The sequence below is a fragment of the Ursus maritimus genome (assembly GCF_017311325.1).
Source record: "Ursus maritimus isolate PB19 chromosome X unlocalized genomic scaffold, ASM1731132v1 scaffold_X1, whole genome shotgun sequence".
NCBI lineage: Eukaryota > Metazoa > Chordata > Mammalia > Carnivora > Ursidae > Ursus > Ursus maritimus.
Window position 1 is genome coordinate 80,145,917 of NW_024423319.1, and position 6,626 is coordinate 80,152,542.

Here is a 6,626-nt window from a genome sequence, read left to right on the forward strand (position 1 = left end):
TGGCCTTGCTGTTCATGCAGTATTGTCTGCGCTTCAGCTTTTCTGATCTGTAAAATGGGGATGCTGACATCCACCTCCCAGGGCTGCTGTGAGGAAGACCAGCCCCAGCACAGATGGCCCCTTTGTGATGCCCAAGCTGCATAAGAGTAGCTGGGGAAGCAGATGTTCCCAGTGTGTCTGGGGGCCATAGAGATGGGTAGTGCTGGGGACCACAAAGGTAAGTGGCATCCTCTGGCCATTTCCATTCCCCTTGTTACAGTTAGAGACCCAGCTAGAGACCTCTGCGTTTGTGACCTGCAGATCATGTTGGCAGGAAGCCCGGCAGAGTGTGTTCCCCCAGACCACACTGGAGGAGCTTGGGGAGACAGGGAGGGCAGGGAAGAGAAGAAAGCATTGTGCAGAAGTGCAGGGATCGAGGGTAGATGATTGGGTGGTCCAAGTGCACCACACAGGCTGTGAGTGCGCCTCCGGTCAGAGGAGGGGGTGAGAGGTATCTAGCGGGAAGGAGAAAAGCCCCCCACCCCCCGCCCACCACTCGCGGGGCTCGCATGCGCACTGGGGACCTGGTGGAGAGGGCTTTTTTTTGTTGGGAAAACGCGGGCTGGGGTCCGCGCATGCAGGCTGCCCAGCCGCGGGGGTGCGCGGAGAAAAGGGGCGGGGTGGTCGGAGCTGCTGTGCTGGCAGCAGTAGGCGAGGGCGCGGCTGCGGGGTTCCTGGTGCTGAGGACGGACTTCATTGGAGCCCCAGGAAGGTAAGGATCAGCCTCAGACCGGACCGGGAGAGGGCGAGTGGAACCCAGCACGCTGCGCCCTCCCCACCCCCACACCCGGATCTGAACAAAGCCCGGGCGCTCAGAACCCGAAGCCTATTAGACCCACGGTCTGGGTAGGACCCCACCCGCCGCCTTCTCCCGCCAGCAGGCTCAGGGCTCTCTGAGCCCAGCCCTGCTTACACCGGAAGCCCACGATCCGAACCCCTGTAGCCGACCGTGTGCTCCTGCTGAGCTTCCTTAGAGGAGGCCCCTACCCCACCCAGCCACTCTAGATCCTCCCAACCAGCTGACCCCGTTGCTCCCTTCCTGGAGTTGCAATCCCATGGGGATTTAGAGACCTCCAGCGCTCCAATCCATGCCTCCCCCCTAGTCCCGGTCCCACCCCCACCGCCCCCACCCTAGAAAGCTCCTCCTGTATGAGCCCAGCCCAGACCTGAATCAGCTGGGCTAACCCCGCCCGGACCTAGCCAGAGGGTCTCTGGATTCAGTTTCCCATAAAGCTTTCCAGGGGCCCCTGTTTGTCTGAGCCCTCTCATGTCATCTGCTCGCCTTTCATCATTAAATCAAAGCCCTTTGTTTCTCCTCTCTCAATGCACATCCCCTGTGGGACTCTTCAGACCCAAGCCCGCCAGTCCACACTATTCAAATCTAGCCGCTGGGCTGGAGAGCCTGCCCATCCTAAACTCCTTTAGGTGCGGGTCTCCTCAAACCACCTCTCTATCCCTCTCCTAGAGCTCTGTCTCTGACAGAATCCTAGCTTAACAGATACCCCTACCCCCCGGCGCCCCCGCCCCTCCACCGCCATGTACTGCCTAGTAACCTGATGATTGCCGACCCCCCCACCTCCTGAGAGATTCCACCTGCCACTGGATCCCGGCCTCTCCCCTGATCCTCGCCCTCCCTCCCAGGCTGAGCTCTCTTTTCCTTGGGACCCCCAGCATGGCTGAGGGAAGCTTCATATAGATAAGCCTACAACGTTGAACATGGATGAGGGGTAGTGATGAAGTCGGGGAGGAGGACATGGTTGAAGGAAACGACTATGAGGTCGGTGCTTTTGGAGGCTATGGCACCCTCACCAGCTTTGACATCCGTATCCTCAGAGCCTTTGGGAGCTTGGGTCCAGGCCTTCGCATCTTGTCGGTGAGCCCCTTGTGGACCACCTGCTGGCCTGGGCCTTCTCCCCGTGAAGCTGCTGTGGAGAGGGGGAGGCGGTGGGTGGGGAGGGCTGAGTGGGGAAGGACTGCCCAGCTTCCCCAGGGCTTCCCTCTCCTACTCAGAGAAGGGGCTTGGGAAGGTCTGGGGGTGGGAGGCTGGCTGCAGGGGAGGCTGGCCAACACAGGGAAGCATGATGGGAGCATGTGGGCTGTCTGCCTTCCCTACCCTTCTCTCTGGCCTTACAGAAACTGAGCCTTAGAGACTGGAAAACCCTATGCTGGCTAGGACTCTGATGGAGGCATTTCAGCTGGATCCAGAAACACTTGCCAATGAGATTGCTGCCCGTGCTGCCAACGTAGCCAGCGCGGCGCCTCAGCCGTGCTGCTAGGGCCGCCGCCGCTGCTGCCCGTGCCACCTACAATCAGGTGGTCACTAACCGCCCGGTGGCCACAGACCAGGCTTCAGGAGAGATACCCAGCCCATGACCTATGCGGCCCAGGCTCCAGCAGCCACCCCTGAGACAACCCACGTGCTGCTCCGCACATCTCCCAGATGCTAGTCAACAGTGAGATGGCCGCCCGGAGTGCTCCAGCTCGTCCCCACAGCCCCAGACAGCCTCCCAGGCCCAGGAGGCCGCCGGGAGCCCTAGTACTGCCTTTGCTTTTGCTCAGGCTCCATGTGCTAGCGGATAGGCCACCGGTCCCAAGACCTTCCTGGGTCAGAGCGATGTCTTTGATTTCACCCAGCCGGCAGGTGTCAGTGGCATCAGCTTCCACCACGCCCCAGAGACCCGCCCCACCCAAGAGGCTGCCCCAGAGACCCCAGTGCTGCCTCCTCGGGAGTGGCCAGGCAGCACCTGCCAGGGAGGGGCAGCCACCGACCCAAGGCGACCAAGTCCCGGAAAGGCTCTCGCCAAGACTTCTAGGTGGGTGGAGCCTCAGAATGTTGTGGCAGCAGCTGCCACCAGTAAGAATAGCCCCAGAAAGCATCCCTGAGCCCGGTGCAGCTGCCACCGCTCAGCACAGTGCTGAGCCCACAGGTCAGGATGGGAGGCAAAGAGGACCAGAAGGTGAGACCTCCTTGTCCCTCCAACCCCCCCTTGCTCCCCTCCTTTCTCTGCTCAGTCCTCTTCTCTGCCCCTCCTCCCCCTCCCTCCTCACCTCTCCCTCGCCTCTCCCCTCCCCTCCTCCCCCTTCCCCCTCCCCTCCCTTCTTTCAGCTTGTGCATGTTTGTCCAACACAAATGCAATAGCATGCTTTGGCTGCGAAGTTTCTGTCCTCAGGCCTGGAGGGAGAAGAGGTTGGCTCCCGGTGCCGAGCGCGTAGTAAGCACTCAGCACCGTCATCTGCTGTTTGTACTACTTGATTTCAAGTACCTGCTCTGGTTAAGATGTGTGCTGGGCCCTTTTGCCTGTGAGCCTGGTAGCCTGGAGTCTCTCCTCTCTCTCCTCCTATAGTCCAAGCACCTGGATGGCCAGATGAGAGCGCGAGGAGGAGAAGAGGCACTCCTGCGGTCACCGACCTGGAGAGCATCGCAGCCCCATTGGCGTGCGGGCTCAGATGGCTCCCCGGCCCCAATGGCCCTGGTCCCAGGTACCCTCAAGACATGTACTGTGCTTGCCACCCACTTAGCGTGACCAGCTTCTGCAAGGGTGAGAAACCTGCCTTTCCCCCATCTCCTCCTCTCTCCTCTCCTGTGGGCCAGTTCTTGGAGGTCACCCGTGCCTTGGTCTCCCTGTGTGCTCCTCCTTCTCCAGAGCGAATAAGTTGGTGAAATATCTGATGATTAAGGACTACAAGAAGATCCCATCAAAGCGCTCAGGTGGCCTGGGCCCCCCTCCCGAGCTCTGCCCTTCCATCATCCGTCCCCATCCCTACCCTAAGGGGCCTGGCATCAGATGTCTCTATGCAGCATGCCCCACTGATCCTCCATTTGCACAGTACGGGGTGGGGTTATGATGCTCCCCTCAACAGGGCTGACCGAGGGCTGCTGCAGCTCTTTGGCCCCAGCTCGAGTCCAGGTGCTCTCTCCACCTCTCTCGCGCCTCCACCAGACATGATGAAGGATGTCATCCGGAGGCTCAGCGAACATTTCCCTGAGATCATCCAGGCAGGCAACATACACTCTGGAAAGGTGAGGGCAGTGCCGGGCAGCTCACTGTGGTACAAGAGCTGCAGAAGCCTTGCACCCTGCAGCCCCTTGAGGCCCCCTTTCAGTACCACCTGCTCTGAGAGAGGCTTCCTCGCTTCTCCTCTTGAGAGCATCCACTGCATACTTCCTTCCCCGGAGGTTTCCTGTCCCTCAGATTCCTTCAGCGTCCCTTGTCTCCTGAAATGGGTCTGCTTTGGCCAGTGCCAGAGCTCCCGCAGGGTCAGTCCCTCTGCAGCGTCTCTTCTTGAGCCTTCTCCATAACCGGCGTCCTGCTGAGAGAAAGTTCTAACGGGGAACTGAGGGTCTGCCTGCAGGACAGGCAGTGTGGGTTTCTGCTCTCATGTTGTTTCTTCCGCCACGTAGAAGTTTGGGATCCACCTGAAGGAAATTGACAAGGAAGAACACCTGTATATTCTGGTGTGCACACGGGACTCCTCCAGCTCGCCTCCTGGGAAAGTAAGAAAGGGCAGGAGGGTTGTGGCCTTTCCTCACTGGTGCCTCCCCCTCCCCTTCGTCTCAGAGAAACGGGAAGACAGGGCTTTGGTGCCTGGCACAGCTCCCACCCACAGTTAGTGGTGCCCAGTGATTAGGGGTGAAAGGGAAGTGGCCTGGGGGTGAAGCCTTGCTGCTCTCAGGGCTCCACCCCTCCCAGCTGCCACCTACCCACCCCATCTTCCTAGAAGTAGGCTCCTTGTTGCCTGCCTCTTTGCTACGTGCCTGGCCTGGGCTTGGCAAGAGTGGTCGTGGGGAAGGAAGCTTCCCGTCAGTGTAACTCTGATGCTCAAGGAGCCGGGAAGGTCTGGACATGCCTCCAGACACACTGTTACCAAGTGATTGCTCCCCCCGCCTGACCCCATCCTGGACGGAACTTTGGGAGGGAGTGTTTGCATCCACATTTGGGCGTGGGCGATTCAGTCTCAGACAGGGGAATGAATGAATGGTCTGGATGAGAGAGCAAGCCGTGTAGAGTGGGAGAAGAACTGCGTGTGTAGCCATCTGGGAAGAGCTAGTTGGGTGGAGGCAGCCCTCGTCCTCGGGCAAATGGCTGCTGGACAGGATCCTTCTTTCTACACCTTTAGGACCAAGGACACTCCCAGGCTGAGCCTCCTCTTGGTGATTCTGGGGTCATTTTCATGAATGGCAACCGTGCCAGCGGGTGAGTGGCTGGACCCCCAGCTGGGGTTGCCCACAGTCTCAGCATCGTGTGCTGAATTGTTGTGACTCTTCTCCCCTCACAGCTGTCCTCTGGGAGGCACTACGCAAAGATGGGACTGCGCCCTGGTATGACGGGGCTCTTGGCTCCCGCTCCTCAGTGTTGTCTTTGGGCACCAGTGGCCCGGGATTGGATTAGCCTGGGGGCCTAGTGCAGGGGAGTGGGCGTCTTGGCCTGGGAAAGTGCAGAGGGTCTCACCCGGTGCGGAAATGAGTCTTGAACCCTCAGCCCCTCTTTGCTCCATATCCCCTCTCTGTCCCCAGATGAGATCAAGAGAACCCATCAGAATTAGGGGTTCCAGTCACACCCTTACCGAGGGCAACCCACAGCATGTGGTCCTGTGGCCCCTGCTGCCACCCCAGGCCTCCGCAGGATCCCCCACTCCCGCCCCGCACAGGCTGGGAAGCTCTCCATCCTGCTAGGGACTGCTCCTGCACCCGCACCGGGTACTGCCACTGTCTGTAGTTATGGTTCTTTCTGGCCCTCAGGGTGGGGGGCACCCATTCCTGTGGAGATCTGAGGAAGCTCATTACGGAGGACTTTGTGAGCAGAAGTAAGTAGTGGCCAAGTTAACAGGTCTCACACTCGTGCATTCCTCGTGGGCTGATCTGGCTGAGCAAGCCATTCCCCGTGCCAGATCTTAGCACCAGGGCTAGGTGTCTCTGGTGCGAGGGTGGGTGGGGTATGTGAGTGTTGGCGAGTAGAGATTCAGTGCAGCCCGGGGGAAAGGGAGTGAAGTTGACAGAGAACATGCAGGGTGTCTTAGAACCACCGTGACATTTTGGTACCTGCCTCGTAGGCTGCAGGAGAATTCCTCTGCTTTACATCCAGAACCTGGGGCTCAGAGAGTGGAAGTCTGGTATGGCCCGGCTGGTAAGGGAGCCCGTTTGGTCCTGGAGCCCGGCCCTCCTAACTTTCTGGTTAGGCCCACCCTGTGCTCGGTCCTTGGAGAACACATGTGTGCGTCACACAGGCACACTACCAGGCGTCCGCGTGTACACAGACAGACATCGCAGCGCACTCGCAGAGCGTGGGAGATGCAGCTCGGAGTGTGCACTTTTCTCCCTTTACCGTCCTCTTCTATGGTGGGCTGTCCCAGGGTTCCGCCAGGCCATGGACGGGTGCCTGCGATGGAGTGTCGCATAAGCGGGGGCCTGAAGAAATGGCTCCTGTGTTTGCAACACCCAACAGGAACCTGGGTTCATTGTGACAAGGGGCATGAATCTTGCGGCCTTCCGATGAACAGACCACCCGCACGTGTCCCCACCGCGCACCTCACGTGGCTGGGCAGGACCAGGCCCGAGCTTTGTAGGCCTCCAGTCAGGAGGCGAAAGC

General features: G+C 59.7%; 1 non-coding gene and 1 pseudogene across 1 annotated transcript; both read left to right on the forward strand.

Moving 5' to 3' along the window:
• Window positions 1–548: 548 nt before the first annotated feature.
• On the forward strand, window positions 549–6,501 carry LOC121103387 (annotated as a pseudogene).
• On the forward strand, window positions 6,424–6,550 carry LOC121103890. Its single transcript, XR_005836179.1, has one exon. It is a non-coding gene; the product is annotated as a small nucleolar RNA SNORA11 (small nucleolar RNA).
• The last annotated feature ends 76 nt before the right edge of the window (window positions 6,551–6,626 follow it).